General features: G+C 47.2%; 1 pseudogene; it reads left to right on the top strand.

The window, feature by feature from the left end:
• Nucleotides 1-8,875: 8,875 nt before the first annotated feature.
• On the top strand, nucleotides 8,876-8,964 carry LOC115892514 (annotated as a pseudogene).
• Nucleotides 8,965-9,600: the final 636 nt, after the last annotated feature.

The raw sequence follows: 9,600 nt of genomic DNA, 5'->3' as shown, positions 1-9,600 counted from the left end.
TTTAAAATGTGCATCTGAGGCTGGGTGCAGTGGCTCACGCTTATAATCCCAGCACTTTGGGAGGCTGAGGCAAGAGGATCGCTTGAGCCCAGGAGTTTGAGAGCAGCCTGGGCAGCACAGCAAGACTCCATCTCTACTTTTTATTTTATTTTTATTTTTAGTTTATTTTATTCATTTATTTATTTATTGAAACAGGGTTTTGCTCTTGTTGCCCAGGTTGGAGTGCAATGGCATGATCTTGGCTCGCTGCAACCTCTGCTTCCCAGGTTCAAGCAATTCTCCTGCTTCAGCCTCCCGAGTAGCTGGAATTACAGGCGCCAGCCATCATGCCGAGCTAATTTTTGCATTTTTAGTAGAGACAGGGTTTCACCATGTTGGCCAGGCTGGTCTTGAACTCCTGACCTCATGATCTGCCCACCTCGGCCTCCCAAAGTGCTAGGATTACAGGCTTGAGCCACCGTGCCCGGTCAAGAGTCCATCTCTAAAAGTGAAAAAAGAAAAAGAAAAAAAAATGTGCATCTGTTTTTATGTACAGAGAAAAGCCAGGGAGAATGTCTATCAGAATGTTTCTGTGGTTATTGATGAGTGGTTGAATTGGATGCAATTTGGTTTTTTCTTCATACTTTTTTATATTTTCTAATTTTTTTAAATAAGAAAAATGATGCAGCATAGGTACTAAAGGAAGAATAAAAGTAGGCTTCTAAGCACTCCTTCATTCAATAAGTGCTTATTTGTGCACTCCGTCAAATTGTATTTTTGAGTGCATAGATGGATCAGGTACCAGATGGAGTGTTAGGGATAAAACAGTGGCCTGGAATGCTGAGAACCATTCCAGTGTCAGATGATCTGTACCAATTGTCCCCACATGTGCACTCCACTCATTCGTGTATTTAATAGAGGTGATCAGACACTGCTGCCAGTCACACCAAGTCCCACACTAGGCAATGAGTACATAAATGGGCTCAGTCACAGGCCCCACCTCCAAGAACTCAACAGAGCTCAACACACACTGCTGCAGTCCAGGACATTGAGGGACGTAGCAGGGGACATGAGCATTAAAGGAAGGAGCCACTGACTTGGTGACCAGGACGATTTCCCTGAGGAGAAGACAGACAGGCCCTGGGTGCAGGAGGACACGCCCTCAGAGTGCTTGGAGAATTTTCCCACATTCCTATATTGCTAGATCAGGAAGCTATGATCACTGAGGGTGGGAGACAGTCAGAGATGAGAGAGCTGACACATTTAAAACCCAGCAACACAGTTTGGAACAGCTTGCATTAAACACTGTAAAATATGCATGCCCATTGACCCAGTCATTTCACATCTAGGCACTTATAGCAAAGAAACAACTAAAAGTATGTACAGAGATTTAGCTGCCGGTATGTTCATTCGAGCATTAAGAAACAGTAGAGTGTAGGGGTTAAGCCTACAGACCTGGAATCCTTGTCTGCTCGGATGCTAATCAGGCCCCACCACTTACCTCACCAGCTGTGTGGCCTTTGACAAGTCACGTACTACTTCTGTGTTGAAATTTCCCATTTTATACAATGGAAACAGTAATAGTACCCAATTCATAAGGTTTTAGGAGAGATTAAATGAGTTAACATTGGTAAAGCACTCAAACAGTGTGATGGTAAGCACCATAAAAACGTTTGAAGAGGCCAGGTGTGGTGGCTCACGCCTGTAATCACAGCAATTTGCGAGGCCAAGGCAGGCAGATCACTTGGGTGCAGAAATTTGAGACCAGCCTGGCCAACATGGCAAAACCCTGTCTCTACCATCAAAAATACAAAAATTAGCCAAGCATGGTGGCCTACACCTGTAAGTCCCAGCTACTTGGGAGGCTGAGGTGAGAGGATGGCTTGAGCCTGGGAGGCAGAGGTTGCAGTGAGCTGAGATTGCACCAGTGCACTCCAGCCTGAGTGACAGAGCTAGACCCAGTCTTTAAAACAAAAAACAACAACAAAAAAAAAACAGAGGCCGGGCGTGGTGGCTCATGCCTGTAATCCCAGCACTTTGGGAGGCTGAGGTGGGCAGATCACAAGGTCAGGAGTTCGAGACCAGCCTGGCCAACATAGTGAAACCCCATCTCTATTAAAACTACAAAAATTAGCCGGGCGTGGTGGCACGTGCCTGTAGTCCCAGCTACTTGGGAGGCTGAGGCAGGAGAATTGCTCGAACCCGGGAGGCGGAGGTTGCAGCAAGCCAAGATCGCACCATTGCACACCAGCCCGGGCGACAGTGCGAGACTCCGTCTCAAAAAAAAAAAAAAAAAAATTGCAGAAAATTGGAAATAACCTAAATGTCCAACATTAGAGATTTGCTCATTTGACATTCATATGATAGGATACCATACAAATATTAAAAATCTAAAAGTGATTTAGGAGAATATTCAATGAACAAAGAGACATTCAGAATATGACTAAGTGAAAAGAAAAATAAAGCCACTTACCAAACAACATGCTTTATTGATATTTAAATGTATTTGCACAGAAGAACGCCTGGAAGGACCTGTATGGCAAATTAGCACCAGTGGTTAAGGCTGGACGATAGGATTGCATGGAACTGTTATTTTTTCTTTTTAATCAACTCTAGTTTCTAATTATTTTTCTAAAATCAATATAAACTTATTTTGCAATTTTAAAATATTCACAAATGCAGGAAATAATGACTTAGCTCCACCAGTTAAAAAAAGGACTGAGTTTTATTCTATAACATTTATTTATTTTATTCACTTAATAAATATTCAGGTATCTACTATGTGTCAGGCATTAGGGCACCATTCTAAGTGCTGTCCAGCAGCAAGTTCAGCGGGTCCAGAACAACATCACTATAAAGAAGAAAAAGGAGGAGGACAGGGAGGAGGGGCAGGAAGGAAGGAGGCATTTCAAACAGGTTCAGATTGGGGGCTGGACTTGAGTATGAATACACACAGGCCTTCTTTCCAACAGTCCCCAGTGAGGACTTCTCCTCAGTAATGAGCTATGCGTCTATTCAAAGTAACCAGCCTTTCTTTCTAAATGGCTCGCTGACAGGGAGACACAGGAGCTCATGCCACATGTGAAGGGACAGAGAACAAACATCTGCTGAGGGGGCTGTCACTGTGCTGGGGACTTCATGCCACCCACTCAGTGAATCCTCCCAACCACTTTGTGAGGAGGTTATCATCGTCTCTATTTTCCCTCATGAGGAGCGAGAGGCTTGGAGAAGTAAAGTTACTTGTCTAAGGGGACCCAGCCAGTCAGGGGGTGAGCTAGGACTTGAACCCAGCTCCTTCTGGCTGAGATGCCTTCACCTTTCTACTGTAGGACCCACCACCTCCCTCCACCCCTTCATCATCACCATCAATGCTCCAGGGTGTTCTGTGGGAGGCACATTGTTAAGGGCAGTGTCTCAGGTTTACTCCTCCCCTGTGAGGTGGAGGGATGAAGGTGTGAGGAGACTGAGGCTCAGAGACGTTGCTACCTGCCCCAGGTCACATGGCTCTGACATGGTAGAACTCAGATGGGCACACGGTCCTGCTGGGTTCCGACGCTCCGATCCTGAACAGCTACACCACCTCACCTCTCCTCTGGTCCTCAGTTAGCCTCCTCTTAACACCATGGTGCATATTTGGGGTAGCATTAGTGAACGCAAAAAGTGTCAGCTTTTCTTTCCTTTTTTTTTTTTTTTTCTAAGAGATGGAATTTCACTCTTGTAGCCCAGGTTGGAGTGCAATGGTGTGATCACGGCTCAGTGCAACCACTGCCTCCAGGGTTCAAGCGATTCTGCTGCCTCAGCCTCCCTAGTAGCTGGGATTACAGATGCCTGCCACCACGCTGGACTAATTTTTGTGTTTTTAGTAGAGATGGGGTTTCACCATGTTGGCCAGGCTGGTCTCGAACTCCTGACCTCCGGTGATCCACCTGCCTCAGCCTCCCAAAGTGCTGGGATTACAGGCGTCTGCCACTGCCCCTGGCCTTCTTTCCCTTTTCTTGCTTTTTACAACATTCATTGTCTTCTAGCGGGGAGTCTGTGTCACTGTGGAAAGACAAGGCAGAGCTGCAGAAGGGGAGATGTAGGAGGAGTGTTTGACAATCCATCAAGCCATAAGGATAAAAACTTCATTCTTGCCGGGCGCGGTGGCTCAAGCCTGTAATCCCAGCACTTTGGGAGGCCGAGACGGGCGGATCACGAGGTCAGGAGATCGAGACCATCCTGGCTAACACGGTGAAACCCCGTCTCTACTAAAAAATGCAAAAAACTAGCCGGGCGAGGTGGCGGCGCCTGTAGTCCCAGCTACTTGGGAGGCTGAGGCAGGAGAATGGCCTAAACCCGGGAGGCGGAGCTTGCAGTGAGCTGAGATCCGGCCACTGCACTCCAGCCCGGGCGACAGAGCGAGACTCCGTCTCAAAAAAAAAAACAAAACAAAACAAAAAAACAAAAAAAAACTTCATTCTTTTACAGGAGTAAAAATTCTATCTCCAAAGCATGAGCATAGAAATATAGAGATAAGGAGAATGGAGAAAAGGCTCAAAACCAAAGTCTTGGAGGTACAGTTAAAGGAACTAGAAATATTTAACCCACAGAAAAGTATTATTTGTTTTGTTCATTCAACCATCAGTCAAGTTTAAGGCTTCTCCTCTGGGGCAACTGTTGCGCAAAGTGCTGGAGACTCGGAAATAAACCAAACGGACATGTCCTCTGTCCTTGTGGAACCTAAAATGGGCAGATGGTTGTGATCTCTGCCTGAAAACACCTGAAGGGGCACAGGGAAGACAGCGTGGTCTTGTTCTGTGCGAATCTCGAAGACAGCTGGGACTGTTGTGTGGAAGTTTCAGCAGGTAGGTTTCTACCCCAAAGGAGGAAGAACTTGCTAACAGACAGAGCTCTTCTTCCAAGATGGACAGGAGCTTTGGGGAGTTTGTAAGCTCCCCATCATGAGGGAGAGGAGGTACAATCCCTTTGAGAAGTTACAGGCTGGGTGCGGTGGCTCACACCTGTAATCCCAGCACTTTGGGAGGCCAAGGTGGGTGGATCAAGAGTTCAAGACCAGCCTGGCCAACATGTGAAACCTTGTCTATACTAATAATAGAAAAAAAAAATACCTGGGTGTGGTGGTGCACACCTGTAATCCCAGCTACTTGGGAAGCTGAGGCAGGGGAATCGCTTGAACCGGGGAGGCGGAGGTTTCAGTGAGCTGAGATCACACCACTGCACTCCAGCCTGGTTGACGAAGTGAGACTCTGTCTCAAAAAAAAAAAAAAAAAAAAAAAAAAAACAAGAAAGAAAAGACAGAAGAGGGGCTGTATTAGTTAGCTTGGGCTGCCATGACAAGATACTGTAGCCTGGCCAACTTAAACAACAGAAATTTATTTCTCACAGCTCTGAAGATTGGGAACTCCAAGATCAAGGCACCAACTGATTCCATTTCTGGTGAGGGCTCTGTTCCTACTTGCAAACAGCCACTTTCTCACGATGTCCTCACATGTTTCCTTGGTGTGTGAGCATGAAAGGATAAAAGCCAGCTCTCTGGTCTCCCTTTTTATTGTTTATTTATTTAGAGACAGAGTCTCGCTCTGTCACCCAGGCTAGAGTACAATGGCACGATCTCTGCTCACTGCAACCTCTGCCTCCAAGGTTCAGGCAATTCTCCTGCTTTAGCCTCCCAAGTAGCTGGGATTACAGGCACACACCACCACACCTGGCTAATTTTTGTATTTTTATTAGAGAGCTGGTTTCACCATGTTGGCCAGGCTGGTCTCGAACTCCTAACCTCAGGTGAACCACACGCCTCGGCTTCCCAAAGTGCTGGGATTACAGGCATGAGCCACCGTGTCTGGCCTGGTCTCCCTTTTTTTACTTTTTTTTGAGATAGAGTTTCACTCTTATTGCCCAGGCTGGAATGCAATGGCATGATCTTGGCTCACCGCAACCTCTGCCTCCTGGGTTCAAGCGTTTCTCCTGTCTCAGCCTCCCAAGTAGCTGGGATTACAGGCATGCGCCATCACGCCCATTTAATTTTGTATTTTTAGTAGAGATGGGGTTTCTCCATGTTGGTCAGGCTGGTCTCGAACTCCCAACCTCAGGTGATCCACCCACCTCGACCTCCCAAAATGCTGGGATTACAGGCCTGAGCCACCGCGCCCGGCCTGGTCTCCCTTTTTATAAGGTCACTAATCTTATCACAAGTTCTCCATGTTATCTAACCCTAATTATCTCCCCAAAGCTCTGTTTCCAAATACTGTCACATTGGGGGTTATGGCTTCCAGTGAATTTAAGAGGGACACAAACATTCAGTCCATAACAGGAGTCTCAAGGAAGAACCAGGCAGTGGGACTAGCTGACCTGAGAGGGCTCTGTTGTACCTGATTCTGTGCTTCTGTGGAAGTGAGGACCATGTGCACCCCACTGCTGAGGGTCCAGTGTGTATCAGGCAGCTGAAGTTAGGCAAGGTGAGGAATTGAGAACCAGACGGAATGACTGAGTGGTTGACCCATCGCCCTCTCTGCTCTGGGGTTGGGGATGCGAACATGAGCAAAACCATTCCGGGTTATACCACTCAAGCAAGTCACTAACCCTCCTGCCGTCTTAACTTCTTCATCTGAGACAGGGTATGATGGTGCCACTTATTCATAAAATTCCTGTGAGGATGGAAAGGGGAAATGTATGTGAAGGCACAGAGTGGATGCATGATGAGCACCCAGCAGAGGCAAGCCGCCACTTAAGAAAACTAACAAAAATTATACAGGATGGGACCCACAGAAACCCAGACGAGGAGAACACGGAGTAAGAGGCGTGGCAGCAGGTGTTGATGGTGGCAGAGTCTCCACATCAGAGGAGGTTTAGTTTGCACAAGTACCCCTCTTGGCATTCAGGCAAAGCTTCCCAGTAGAAGGGACATTTTGAGCTAAAAATGAAAGAAGGCTGAGAGGCTGGCTGTGGTGGCTCACTCCTATAATCCCAGCACTTCGGGAGGCTGAGGTGGGAGGATCGCTTGAGCCCATGAGTTCGAGAACTGCCTGAACAACAAAGTGAGACTCTGTCAAAAAATTAGAAAATTAACCAAGCATAGTGGTGTGTGCCTGTGGCCTCAGCTGCTTGGGAGGCTGAGGTGGGAGAATTGCTGGAGCCCAGGAGATCGAGGCTGCAGTGAGCTATATTCACACCACTGCACTCCAGCTGAGACCCTGTCTCAAAAAAACAAGGAGACTGAGGAAGTTGCGGAGTTGGGGGCAAAGTTGTTGTAAACCAAAGGATGAGAAACAGGTAGGCTGTTGGGCTAACTGGAGAAAGAAAATGGCTCAGGTGACCATACAAATCCACTCACTCATTCTCCCATTGGTCATCAGTCACCTCCCACAGCATCACTGTGGACCCTGCTGACAGCCAGAACCATCCCAGCTCTAAAACCGTAACTCCCACACCTCACCAGCTGCCCACAGCCTCTCCTCTTCCCACTCACTGACTGCATGAATCCCTCTGCTTATGCTCTCCGATGACATGGGCCCCTCCGGCCACTGGCCCTCTACTTTTCTTCTAGCCCAACACCCTATTCTTCCTCTTGTGCTTCCTTATCACAGCTCAGTGTGGAGGTGCAATGTCTCAGTAGTGGTCTTTTCCATGCCATGAGTTCTCTTCCCTATGTCTTCATCTCACTGGTCAAGCAAACTCCCCCGTTTCTGCATCCTCCTGTGCCTGTCCCTGGCAAGCCAAACACTGCTGAGACAGTCCCAGCACAGCCAGAGGTTTCCCCGTAACTCCAGGACCCTCACCTCAAATGGGCCTTGGACACCGCTCAGTAATCAACTACTATCCATTGGCGTCTTAAAACACTTCACCACTCCTCAAACCTGCACCCCTCTGCCATTATTCTCAGAGGTGGTACTAGCCAGTACCACTTTCTACTTAACCGAGAAAGAAGATGCCACGTCTTCTCCCACTGACACACACACGCACACATGCACACACATGTACATGAACACATACACATACAGACATGCAGAGACATGCACACACCCCTACATCCACCCTCTTCTCTTTTCCTCTGTTTAAACATGGAAGCTGTGGCTCTCATCTAAAGCCAACCCCCCACCTGGATTCTGGTACCCTCCCTTTCTCTTTCCTCAGGAACCTATGTTTCTTATTATTCCTTCTCTTGGATTTTATATCTCTACTTCTAGATAAGATCCTTCCAGCTAGCCTTTATACACAGTCAAATCACATTCTTTTTTTTTTTTTTTTTTTTTTTTTTGAGATGGAGTCTCGCTCTGTTGCCCAGGCTGGCATGCAATGGTGCAATCTCGACTCACTGCAACCTCTGCCTCCTGGGTGCAAGCAATTCTCCTGCCTCAGCCTCCCAGGTAGCTGGGATTACAGGCACCTGCCACCATGCCTAGCTAATTTTTACATTTTTAGTAGAGACAGGGTTTTGCCATATTGGCCAGGCTGGTCTCGAACTCCTGACCTCAGGTGATCTGCCCGCCTCAGCCTCCCAAAGTGCTGGCATTACAGGGATGGGCCACCATGCCCAACCCAAATCACCTTCTTAACCAAGAATAAATGCTACCTCTGTCACCTTCTCATCTCCCTCAGCAACCACTCGCTCTCTGTTTCTCATCTCCACTGCAGGGGTAGGGGCTGTCTGCACTGTCTCCATGTCCCTAGCACCCACTTGTCTTTTCTGACAGCTCTAAGGAGGCATAACTGATGTACAATAAACTGCACATACTGAAAGTGTACTATTTGATGAGTTTTCCTGTATGTATGCCTCTGGGAAACCCTCGCTATAATTAAAGTAATGAACATCTCCATCACTCACAAGTGTCCTTGTTCCCATTACGAGCTTCTTGCTCCATCACTCACTAAAAGTGCCCTTGATAAAGGTACCAGTGGTGTGCTTGCTTCAGTAGCACATACACTGAAATTGGAATGATACAGCTGCTCAAGGATGATGCACAAATTTGTGATGTGTTCCATACTTTTTAATGTCTTTATTTTAAAATGATACCAGTGGGCTACCTCTCACCAAACCTGATGGGAAACGGTCATTGTCTCTCAGATGTCTCAGAACTATCCTAAATTCAATCTGTTCAAAACCAGACTGATAGGCTTATCCCCAAACCTACTTCTCCTCCAGTAGTACCATCAGGAATTGTTCCTGACACGCTTAGGTGATGCTGCACAAAGCGCCTTCCATTTCACCTACACAGCTGCCTCCACCCCCTCCTCTCCATCTCCATCATCACCACCTTAGCCTCAAACTCCTTAATCACTCATCTACAGCATAGCAATGGTCTCCTGACTGCCAACTGTATTATGTTGATGCACACACTTCACCTCCGAGCTGCAGCCAGAGGGATCTATTTGGAAAGCAAGTATGATCACGTAATCCTCATCCCCATTTACTATAAAATATGGACAAAGACTGAAATCCATAGCATGGCCTATATGGCTTATGAGGTCTGGCCTCTCCTCTCCTCTCCAGCCCTCCCTTAACCCATCCCCACCTTGTTCTCTGGTCTCTCATCACGCTGGCCTCTTTTCAATCCCTTTAACTAACTGGGATTCCCCATTACAGGGCCTGGCACATGTTGTTCCTCATCCTGAATGCTTTCCCAT

Source organism: Rhinopithecus roxellana, chromosome 12 (genome assembly GCF_007565055.1).
Source record: "Rhinopithecus roxellana isolate Shanxi Qingling chromosome 12, ASM756505v1, whole genome shotgun sequence".
NCBI classification, from domain to species: domain Eukaryota; kingdom Metazoa; phylum Chordata; class Mammalia; order Primates; family Cercopithecidae; genus Rhinopithecus; species Rhinopithecus roxellana.
The sequence above is the reverse complement of the archived record's forward strand: the minus strand, read 5'-3'. Positions and strand labels throughout refer to the sequence as shown.